The 12,429-nt window shown below is 35.9% G+C and overlaps 1 pseudogene; it reads left to right on the top strand.

The window, feature by feature from the left end:
- Window positions 1-3,583: 3,583 nt before the first annotated feature.
- Window positions 3,584-4,662, top strand: LOC114515499 (annotated as a pseudogene).
- The last annotated feature ends 7,767 nt before the right edge of the window (window positions 4,663-12,429 follow it).

The raw sequence follows: 12,429 nt of genomic DNA, 5'->3' as shown, positions 1-12,429 counted from the left end.
TGGGACCTTACAGCACTGTTCACACACCCCAATGTGACACCTACCAGACTGTTTTACAGTTACACATGATGTATCTGTTTCCTCAGAGAGTACAGAGTTTTTGAGAGCAAGGCCATATTTCTCATCTTTTATCTTGAGCCCCTAGCAGAATGCCTGGAACATAACCAGAAGCTGATATCAGTAAACTTTGATTAAATGATCTAATCTTTACCCAAATCTGCTTTCTTAGTATCTCAGTGGAAAACTATTATTGTCTAAAATGTCATGGTCTTGACCAATGGTATATTTTCAAAATATGATTTTTAAAATGGAGAAGATAAAATATGCTTATGCTTACATTAAAATTTTTGAAAATAATAACTTGTGTAGAACCTCTAAAGTTTGTGGTAAACATGTTTAAAATCAAATTTAGTAATGGCATTATGCTATACATCTATTAGCGTGCCTAACATAAAGAACTCTGACAATACCTGTTGGAACTCCCAAATATCACTGATTCAAATGTAAAATGGTACAGCCACTTTAGAAGACAGTTTATCAGTTTCTTACAAGTTTTAACATATACTTATCATGTGACCCAGAAATTCCACTCCTAGATAGCTACACAAGAGAAATGAATACTAATTTGCATACAAAGCTTATATACTAATGATTAGAGCATCCTTTCTTCAATCTCCAAAAACTAGAAACAACTCAGATAGTTTTCAAGTGGTGAATCAGTAAGCAAATCATGGCCCATTCCTTAAATGGAATACTACTCAATGATCCATAAAACAATATGAATGTTTTTGCATTATGCTGCATTATATAAAATAATGCATTATTTTGAGTGAAATAAGCCAGTCCCAAAGGCCACATACTCTATGATTTTATTTGTATGACTCTTAGTTTTCTAATGCTATCTAAGAGATTACCACAAAATCAGCAGCTTAAAGCAACATTCACTTATTAGCTCTTTCTTCTGTATGTCAGAAGTCCTGGGCAGATTCAGCTGAGTTCTCTACTTAGAATCTCACAAGGACAAAGCAAGGTGTCATCTGGGATGGGTTGTTACCTAGACATTATGGGGAAGAAACAACCTCCAAAATCATTTAGGTTGTTGGCAGAATTCAGTTCCTATGATTGACTGTAGGACTCAGGTGTTCGCTTCCCTGGTGCCTTCAGTGGAGAGTTGCGCTGTGCTCCTGGAGGCTACTTTCAGGTCCTTCGATGTGACCTCCTTCAAAAGCCGGGCAGCAAAGTTACCGTGAGTCAGCTTCCTTCTTGCTTCACAACTCGGATTCCCTGTTCATTATGAGGCAGAAATTCTCTGCTTTTAAAGGGCTTGTATGATTAAGCCCACCATACAATGCAGCATGATCATTGGGAGTTTTCATGACCGGGGTGAATGCCATTTTAAAATTGTGCCTCGAACAACTTTCTGAAAAAGGGAAATCTATAGGGAAAGAATGCAGTTGTGTGGTTGCTAATAGTTAGTTGTGGGGATGGGCTGACTACAAAGGGACAGTGACAGAAAATTTGGGAGGGTGGATAAAAATGTTCCATATGTTGACTTTGGTGGCAGCCAGATGACTACATGAATTTCTCAATATTCTTAGAACTGTACACCAAAAACAGTAAATTCTACTGTTTTTTAATTAAAAATAAGTTAAAAAAACAGACCAATTTCCAAGAAGTCTCTTTCTTCTGAATTGCCTTAAATATCATTCTAAGTGAATCTAAACTTCGGTTATTTCTATTCTTGGTTATCTTGGGTACTATCTAAAGGATAAAAATAAATAAGGACAGACTAATCTAAAACAACATATATTCATTAGAAAACCTAGGTGAACATAGGAGAATCCTTTAATCATACATCTCCATTCTATCTCTTTTTTTTACCAAGAATTCTTGTTCAACTTTCAAAGCTTTAAAAGAAGCCTTTTTTTTTTTCATTACCTCAACCCCTGATTGCTCTCTCTTGTGAACATCAAAAATAATGCTTGATTTTTTGCCACCAGTTATTTCTTGTATGATGACTTCTTTTTTTCTCTATTTTGGATAATTGCCCCTTCAGGATGTAAACCCTAAAATCATAATGACTATTCTCCCTTTCTAATATCTGTATCAAATATATATTCAAGTTTTATCCCCTGCACCACAGAAATACCTCCCATGTTCATTTCGCTCTTCTCTTCCCACCGTATTCATTCAGAAAGTCATTGCTTCTTGATTAAATCATTGTTCAAATCCATCTTTAGTTTCTATTTTTCATTTTCAAGCATTCTATTTATTTTACTATTACTGCTACCAATTTAACCAATCTCAACAACTGACCCAATTATTTAATTTTCTTCCCCAGAAATTTTAACACCATTTCTCACACACTTTCCTAATTGAGTAAAGTTTAATCTTTCTAATCTTGGCAGTTATGACTTCCCCAAGTCTGGCTAAAGCCTTCCTTTTTAGTTTTATTTTCTTTTACATATCATATACAACAAAATTTTACAAAAACCACTCCTGCAATAGTTTCACTATATTCCTGTTTTTCCCTCAATTGGGCACACAAGTCTTCTGTTATAATGCCCTACCATATTTAAGGCCCCAATGGAAAGGGATTCCTTCTAAATCCTTGGTGTCTCATCCCTCTCAACCAAAAGTGAATTTCTTGCCTCTCAATATTAACATTTTTTTTGGTAGAAGGAATGAGCTGCAGAAATGATGGGCTCAGGAAACAAGTTACAAAGGCAAAATAAAGGCCATTGGAGCTTAGGAGGAAGAGTGAAGCCAGGAAAATGGGCCTAAGGGAAAAGGGTGGGGAAAGACTAAGTATACTCTATAGAGAGAGAAAGCCCAGAATTTTTTCTTTAGTATCTTAATCATAGTCAATAGATTATAATCATGTTAATATTTTGTGCTTGTCTTATTTCTCCCTATTCATCTTGAAGTTCCAAATATTCTTCAGAAATAAAATTGGGTAAGGAAATTGAACAGGCTGTCTTGTCTAGTCTAGAGTGTAACACAGTGCAGTTGATTGTCATAGGCATTTCTATGTGATTCCTTACTTTTGGCAGCCCTGACATTAGAACCTGGGGAGCCATGGCTGTGGGCAGCACCACTCCATAGGCACCTACCATCTCCCCTAGCAAGTGGTCCCCACCCACAAAAGAAGGCAGCATGCACCTCCACTTGGGCGGCTCTCTGCTCTTCACACACACCACTACTCCAACCAAGCAGTCCTTGTGGGCTGCGGGCTACGACTTGTGCAGTGCCTATGATTGCACAGTGCCAGCTATGGAGAATACCCTGCTGCAAACAGACAATGAGATAGCTCTTCTGGGTGCTGCTGAAGAGCAGCTCCATGTTCTGGCTACAAAACGTTTCAGAGATGTGGGAGCTGGTGTCATAGATGAAGATTAGAGAGGAAGTCTTGGTATTGTACTATTTAATTTTCGCAAAGACAAGTTAGACGGGTAACACATAAATTATTGTGGATATCCTGTCCTTCCTACACTTATAAAACAAGACATGTTAAGAACTGTGAAACCTGTGAAAATGTACACTCTCCAACTGGCCCCTACATATCTCTTACACCCAGACTTCAGTATTAGTGCTAATAACGTTCAGATTGACAAAACAAAGCCTCTGTGGTACAACAATATTCTATGTGAATTTAAAGGAATTCAGGAACACTTTGGTCTTAGTAACCCAAACTGAAATGAAATGCTTGATGGACACAACCATCCCTCCCAGTCCTGGCCTCCCCAGTTCCAGTGCTTTGGTATGTGGTGCTGGCTTGGGGATGCTCACAGTTTGGGAATGAACCTATCCAAAGTGGATCTTGCAGAAATCTGTGCCAAGAGTGAATGTTATACTTGCAACGAAGGAGGAGAGATGAACCAGCCCATATCCAATGTCTTTCAGGAGAAGGAACTGCACAGCTGATAGAATTTAGTCCTCTGACAGCAACTGAGGTGAAACTCCAAAGTGGAGTAGTGTTTGATTGCTAATATTGTATGGAAATGAATAAGACAGCAACTTCTGATTTTAACATCAGAGTGATGGAGTGTCTGCTGGCTGCAAAGCTCTTGATTAAGAACAAAAATCTGCAATGGGATAAAGCACTGTGGCTACAGGAGGTGCAGGCAACTTCAGGGTCAGTCTGGAAGAAATACTCTTGATCAGAGAGGATGCTCATCATCCTGAATCCCATGTCCCCAAGGAAGTTTACAGGTGTCTAGGAATTACCCTGCAGGGACTCTGAACACTAATCTCAAATCCAGACACTCAATATGTGTTCACCTTCAAACTCTACCAGTGAGCAAAGCATGTACACAGTGAGAAAGTGAGTTCTCCAATTTAAGAAGCTGCGTGAAGAGGCACCTGACAACATGGTCCAGCTGTGGGGGAGTTAATGAAGCAGAGCCATGTGAGCTTCCAGGACATACATGAAAGTAGCTTCCCTGAGCTGGACCAGCTGGTGGACATCTGTCAGAAATTTGGGGTTCAAAAGTCCTGACTTACTAAAGCAGGATGGGAGGCTGCACAGTATCATAGCCCAGCGTCCTAGAAAATGTGCATGAAGCTTATTACCAGAGGAGTGACTGAAGCTTAGCGCATGAGAAACAGAGGTTGTTTGCTACCAAACCTGGACATAGGGCTTTGCTTTTCCTTGAGGTCTAAACAAGGTAAAAAATGTCTCAGAAACTATGTAGGGCATTCAGGGACTGGCAGGACTTCTTATGCCACAGTAAATTAATCCTTTCTGTTTTGTAATATGGTGAACAGTTGCTATTATTAAGATGTGTTTCTAAATAAATTGTCAAGATATCTCTATGCTTCATAATAATTATTTTCATCTTAAAATATTAGAACCAAAATTACAGTTGTACAGGTCTCTTAAGAATGACTTACTAGGATTTATGTATTTAAATATTTTAAAAGATGAATTGTGAAGTGTACTCAATACAGATCTTATGGGTGGACTTGAGCTACAATTAAATGGAAAAAATGAAATTAAATTAAAGAATTATTAATTGGATTAATTAAAGTATGCATTTACAGTAATGAATTATTTTACAGCTAATATGCCCAAGTTCAAGCAGAAAGGATAACAAAACAATTTCCACAGCAGACTAAATTGTCAAGATCCGACTGAACGGAGAGGAGAGACATCACTGCTGTCTCACAGTAAATGGCTTGGTCAGAGTTTAAGACCATACAGCAGAGATGCTGCTGAATATTGCAAATGCACTCTTAGGTTACACACAAGGCAAGCCCTCTGACTGGGTGGGGAACAGACACAGAAACTCAGGTCTGGAGGGTCACCTGGTCTTTGCCTCTGAACTTATGTGAAATTAGGTAGAGAACAAATAATGAGGTTTAACATTGGCTTAATTGAGGTAAGTATTCATCAGCAAATGTGAATAAATAGAGAAGCAGTAATAAATTGAGATTCTGTACATTTGGTAACATTTCCCTACCAAACTGGCCTTATTCTTTTCCATAATATCTCTCAACTTTAGAGATGCAGGAGCCTCACTTTTATGATAGATGTCTCCAACAAGAAAAGAAGGATAAATTAATTACCAATCATCATAACAGGATGCTAAAGTAAGGTCTGTCTTAGTTTTAGCCAAGACATTGAACTTAGGGAACAAGTGTTATAAATGCTGAAGTACCCCGAAATGTGGGGCTTAGGGCACTTATGCAAGACTTGTAAAAGAAGGTGGTTAAAAACAGTTTTGTAATTCTGACTGTAATTTTCTTTTTGAAAAGAGTTAAAGATGGGAGGAGCAAGGAAAATGGTTGTTTCTGGAAAAGAATTTCTTTGGAGAAGAGTACTGAACTTTTCCTTACCATGAGGAAAAGAGGTGGGGATAGAAAAAATGTGAAGGGACCATTCACAGGGACCTTAACATCTGTCTTCTAGAATCAGATGGCTTTTGACCTGCACATGGAAAGCTAAAAAGCTCAAGACTATGACTGGAAGAGTCTGTGTAGCAGACAAGCAGAGAGATGATGGCTGGGAGAAAGAATCATGTGCCAGAAACAAAGGCACGAGTTTCCTGTAGACCCAGTGTAAATCAGGTGAGAGGAAGCCAGACTCAAACCAGCCTGAAATAACCTTTTCTAAGACATTCCTGAAGTGATGATGGAGCCTTATCTGTGAGACTTTGTGTGGAGTGGACCTGCCACACCCTGAGTAATAAAGTTGTAAGCAGCTAGCCAAATGGAAACTTGATCACAATAGATTATTGCAATCAGAGGATCTCGGCAGGGTATTTTCCAACTAATTCATACAATCACCATTGGGAGAATCAGAATTAGAAATCTAGGGTGTCCTTCCTAAGAACAACATCATTAGATAAATTAACATCATCACATAAGATCTTTACTAATTTGAACTTCTTTTCCTTTTTCTCCATCTGTGTAAGAATTAGAAACTTCAACAAGCAAGGGAAGTAGATACAGGATGGAAGGGTTAAAGGTGAGGAACAAAGATATAGCCAACCATACCCTTTCTCTTTTTTGCCCTATGTCTAAAGCAGTATCAACATGGAAAGGGAAAGAAACTTTCATTTTATGTGAAATTCGGATTATTTTTAACATTCCCCTAGCTGGGATATTTTTATAATTTCTACCAAAAGTGATTATAGGATTATTATCTAAGCATGTCCAGAAAAAGTTATATTTGTTTGATATTTCATCCAAGGAGCAAAGAAGAACAAGTCTGGGCAAGAAGTTGGAATGATTGAATGATTAGTGACTAAGGCAGTGGGGATAGCAGGGAGAGGGCAGAGAGAGTCATCTTCTGGTGGCAATGTCTGGACCCTCCCTCTTTCAGGGAGCTAGTTATCCTGCAGGCAATACCAAGGACTTAAAAGAAGACATAGTGGAAGGCAATCATTTATAGAAATTTAAATTGCAATTTCATCTCTCTTCATCTTTCTATAGAACACAATTACTGACAGTTATGCTTCTTTAACAAAAAACTTAAGGTGGAAAGAAAAGGTATTGCCTACATTGATTCATATTTGAGAAAGCAATCATCATAGCCTGGAAAAACTGTAATCCTGATTTTCATGCTACCTACAGGAAAAAAACAATTATATAAAAATGAACAAGAAACTAGAAATGAAATAGTAAACCTTTTAATCTTCAAATTAAAACAATGCACTCAAGTCCTTTGTCTCTGTTACTGAAATTGTTAACTTTCCTTTATTTTCTTTCTTTTTAGTAAACAATTAAGAATGGATAAATCAAGTGAGGAACTTTCAGTGAAGTGCTCTTATTGCCCCCAAACTTAAAAATGCCTGTTGTTGGTCCTGAGAGGAAAACTATTTTTGACATGTAAAGACTAGGACACGGAAGCAGAAATTCAGAGCCCACACTTCTCAATTATCAAACTGTTGACTTGGTTTGCAAATGTTCATTTTATTTTCATATGATCAGGAGTCATAATTCATGTTTTTCTTACCACAGTTATTGGAACTTCCTTTGCTCTACAAATATTTATTGAATAATTACTATGTTGCAGGCACTTTGCTGGGCATTTATATACCTGTATTATATTTAACTGTGTCTGACATTAAAGAAACTATGGATAATTAAACAATGTTTATTTTCAGATTTTTGTCTTTCAATCTAGTATAGAACTGGTATTACTCTCTGAAACACACTTTCCCGCTTGATATCAGTTCAGCTTTGAACTTAGAGGTTTTAGCTTTTGCTGGTGACTTCATTCAAGAACAAATACAAGGTAACTCCAAGAACTTAGAGCATTGCAGCTGAGCAATCAGCATTGCAGCTGATTGTTCAAGAAAGCATTTACCTGGTTTTCAAAGAGCCTATTAAATAACAAAATTTTGTCATTTCCTGACCTTGAATAAGTTGGCAAATCCAGATCCAGCTTGTTACCAGTTTGGCCTCAGAGAGTTATGAGTAAAAAATAAGGGTTGGCATTGTAACAAAAAGAAAACATACCTTACTAAATTCTGTTTTTGTCCCAAATTCTTTTTGCTATAAAATATATATGGTTCTAGTGGGAGTAGTAATTACAATGTGTTCAATGTCATCCTTGAATAAACATGATTCTGTGCAAGGACTAATCTCTCTCTGTTTCATAAAGCACCTGGCATATTATGACAATTTAAGGTTGAAACGGTGGCAACTTAGTATCTAAACCTCAGTTTCCTGTGGGTGTGGTAACTGGAATGGGATTCTGCTATGCCAAAGGATGAGAAGAAAATCACTTTGGTTACTGCAATATTAGAGCCTACTGCAGTATCTGTACTATTTATTAGTGATCTCCACATTCTATTTTGTTTTGAAAACACTTGGAACGCAATCTAGTTTTTAGAATGAAATAAGTTAATCTTACAAAAGCTCATGAGTGCCTATAATTCTTTTGTTAAACCTTGTTGGATATGATGAGATTTGCAGAAAAAGACTAGAATGTTACATCATGAATTGCAGGAGAGTAGAATTCAGTTAGTGTATGTATAATAAATCTCTGAGGGGATTTAGAAAATTAAGGTTTTATTTCATTACCTCGGTATATTTTTAGGAACAGGATTCTAGAAGTCTTGCTGGTAAATGGCCACCATCAAGCAATACACAGAATACAGAAGTCAGATTACTATGTTATCATTTTTCTTCTATAAGGAAAAAACTCATTTTTAACTTGATACAAATAACTTAGACTCATGAATTCTTAGAGGTGGGAGAATATTAAAAATTCTGCAGCCCAAGTGTGAGACCTGACATTTGTAAACTATTTTGTTTAACAACATTTCCATTATTAGATTTTAAACACTGGTCTTAGATGCAGAGATTCATGTTCGTATTTTTAAAGGCCAGCGATAGCCAAATGCTCAGATTTTAAAGGAAGACTCTAGGAAAGAGAAAACAAAAGATGGATCGAAGAGACTAAGGAAATTACTCAGAAAAAAAAAATAAAATTGTCAAAGATATGGTTCCAAAGTTAAAGAGAACTCCCCATCCTCCTTTTAAGAAGATTTTACTTTATCTAAAGAGTGAAGCAAATGCTTTTAGATCCAAGGGTACCTGGTTCAAACCTCAGCAGGGGCAAATTTCTCAAATACTAAAAAGGCACTCTCCTTATTAAAGAAACTGACTTAATACAGGTATATGGACCATTACTGTACAGAATGGGGATTCACAAACTATTTTCTAAATGGGGTCTTTTTGTGCATGTACAGTAATTCTTATAAAAGCCTTTTAAAAATAAAAAAGGAAAAATGGGGAGATTTAAGAACCCATGATTGGAGCCTTTAATAACTATTGGTGAATTACAGATAGCCATCTGTAGTAATGCAGCAGATCAGGTCTTCCTGCCAATGGTCCGAGAAAGTATTCTCAGGATAAAAACTTAATACTTGTGCAGACCTCAGATGCTTCAAAAAAGATGAACAAAATACACCTTGAAGTCGGTCTCAATGTTAAACCTCAAAATGCATGGTCTCCAAGGACTTTCATTTAAACAGGAAGTAGCACTCAAACAGTTCATCATAAAGACACTATTTCACCTGAGACTTCCAAAAGAAGATTTTGTTGAGTAAATTTTTACTTGAAACCATAATTTGTTGAAAATCATCCTTAACAGTGAAACCATGAACCACATGTGGTAAACATTCTATCAAATGCATCTTATAAAAGAACTCTGAGGAAACCATTAGAAGTCTAGTTCTGCCATAAATCTATATTTGGAGAACTATACTTGATCTAGGCTCAACATTCTTGTGGTAATTTATATTACTCTCCTCGGGAACTTCATTGAGTATAGAATTCTAAATTTTAAAACTACATCTTCTCCACCAGTTTTGTGATATAGAATTCTCTTGGACCTACTAGATTCTGAATGATTGCAAATAGGGGCAAAAAGTCCAAATTGTGGGCAACTCAAACATAAATAGCCCTTTCAAAAGTGAAGTTTATTTCTTACAGAATAAATTTGAGTACAGGGTCAATATTTCAGGTAAAGACTTTAGACAAGGTAACTTTAATATTTAAGACTTGCAATTCACTCTTACTATACCCAAAATTTTATGAACATTCTATTTGTATCATATTAGCTTCAAGAAAAATAAAAGAAATAAAATTTAAATACTCAAACTGGTTTAAAGAAAAGGTGTAGGCAGAATAGAGGTTGGTTTACATGATTAATAACAAGAACTAGTTTGGGAGCAAATCTGGATTTAGAAATTCGAAGGATGACATCGGAGGGCAGTCTATTCTTTCTGCCTCTCAGGTCTTCATCTCTCCAGGTTGGCTCTTCTCTCAGACAGGCACCTCTCTCAGCCCACAACAAGGCAGCCATCCCCTCGAGGGTTATACACCCTCTCACATGCACTTATCCTGTGGAAACAGCTAGTCCCTTCAACATTTTGAATTGAAATTCCCTCTTAAGCTCCCAAGAAACCCTCAATTATTGTTTAAATCAATTGACCTAAATGTAAATATTAAAATATACAAGGGTTTCCTTTTGGTTTTAGCCAGGGGAAGCAACAGAAAACCATACACGTGGATTTCCTATCAGTTTAACCAAAAGAATGAGCAAAAGATATTCTTTTGGTTTAAGATGACATCTGCCTAATAACTAGAATTTACTGACTCAATAAATTCTGACTGGAAATAATTATAACCATAAATACACATATTCATACTTACATACAGATATATACCAAAATCATACAGTTTGGAAACTAAGACTGAGAAATAATGTAGGGTCAGAATCTGGAAACAATTTTAACTAAGTATAAAGCTATTAAGTCCTGCTAAAATATAATCATTATAACATGATAAAAGATAGGAGAAGCAATAAATATTGATTCTCAATAAATATTGAATAAATGAAACAATTAGAATAAAAACAAGATGAGTGGTGTGTCATGGAAACTGTCAGAAGAAATTGTTTCCATGAAGACAAAGAAAGAAAATCTAGTTAATACTCTGAGTGTATTAAAAGTAAAAGTGAGTTTGAGAAGCTCAGAAAAGACTGAATAAAAAATAAAATTCAATATTAATGAACATTTATTTATAGTTTGAAAATTTTGAAATTTGGGATTCATAGTTATATATCAATTTAACAAATGAAATAATTATTTTTGAGCATGTAATAGAAATATGATATGCTGGTAAACAGTTTTGGTATAAAATGAAATTAGATGTCTTCTTATCAGGGTATCTCTAGTGAAAACAATAAGCAGGGAAAATTGGGAATGAGTAGGAAAAACTCAAGAGAGATGGGGAAAATTTAGAAGGTAAGCCGAATCATACCAACTACTGCATTTGAAGTCATGAATAACTTAGAAAAAATTAACCAACTGGCTCTAAAAGACAGCTGACCATTTTCTGTTCATAGAAAGACATTAATAGTGTATGCCTACACATATAGCAAGAGGGAGGTTGAGCATGGCATCTAGTAGAGCGTAGGACCTTAAGTGTCTGGTAGGACCTTAAGTGTCTGGGCCAGCAGACATGGAGTAAGGTGCAGAAATAAGACAATGTTTTCAAGAAAGAATCTCAGCATTGTAGGGAAGTTTCTAGACAAATTTTAAATATTGTCCAGTGAAACCCAAATGTTTCCTTTTATTTTCCTTTTAGATGATTTATCTAACATATCTACTATTATATTTAGACTCTGATTTATGGGTTTAATTAAAAATTTACTTAATAAATTCTTATTAACTGTTTGCTAGATTCACTAAGAGGATCCACTTCTGAATCTACTTCCATTAGCCCTTGGGACAGCCATGTTTTTAAAAATAATCTTTGCTTTCATCGAAAGAAAATGAAGTTTGGGTGTAGGAGAACAAAGCATTAAGTTTGGCTAAAGCAAGACCTTGAAATCTAATAATATTTAATTTAAAGATTCCAAATCCTAGTGCAAATTATTTAGTCATAAAACTTTTCTGAGCTTTATATACCTCAACTATGTAATGGAGATAATAGGTGCTTGACAAGGTTGCTGGAAAAATTAAATGAGGTGGCATATGGTAAATTGTGGTGGAATGTATAGTACTCTATAAGTTCATTTTTAAAAATTTTGTTTTGGCTTGATTTCCTAACTATATGTGAAAAAAATCCCTGTGTAGATTTTTTAGTTCATTATCATAGATTTAATAATTCACATTTAATTTCTTTGTAGTAATAGAAAATTTCTGGCAGTGAACTTCTCAAGTGGTTAAAGTCACTTGACCTTTAACCTCTTGCTTTATAAAATCTCTCAAGAGATACGTTAAATGGCCCAGAAATAGATTGCCTGTCACATCTTATTGCTTAATTACTGACCAGCTAAGATGGCTTGTATGGACTGCCCTGAAGTCATTGTGAACTGATCTTCTACTCAAGGAAACGAATTGACTCCACGGCAGCAACACTGTCATAAAGCATTTATTGCATTTAAATTTCAACGACCCTTAAAAG

Source organism: Phyllostomus discolor, chromosome 2 (assembly GCF_004126475.2).
Source record: "Phyllostomus discolor isolate MPI-MPIP mPhyDis1 chromosome 2, mPhyDis1.pri.v3, whole genome shotgun sequence".
NCBI lineage: Eukaryota > Metazoa > Chordata > Mammalia > Chiroptera > Phyllostomidae > Phyllostomus > Phyllostomus discolor.
Note: the sequence above shows the minus strand (reverse complement) of the source record. Positions and strands in the feature narration are given on the sequence as shown.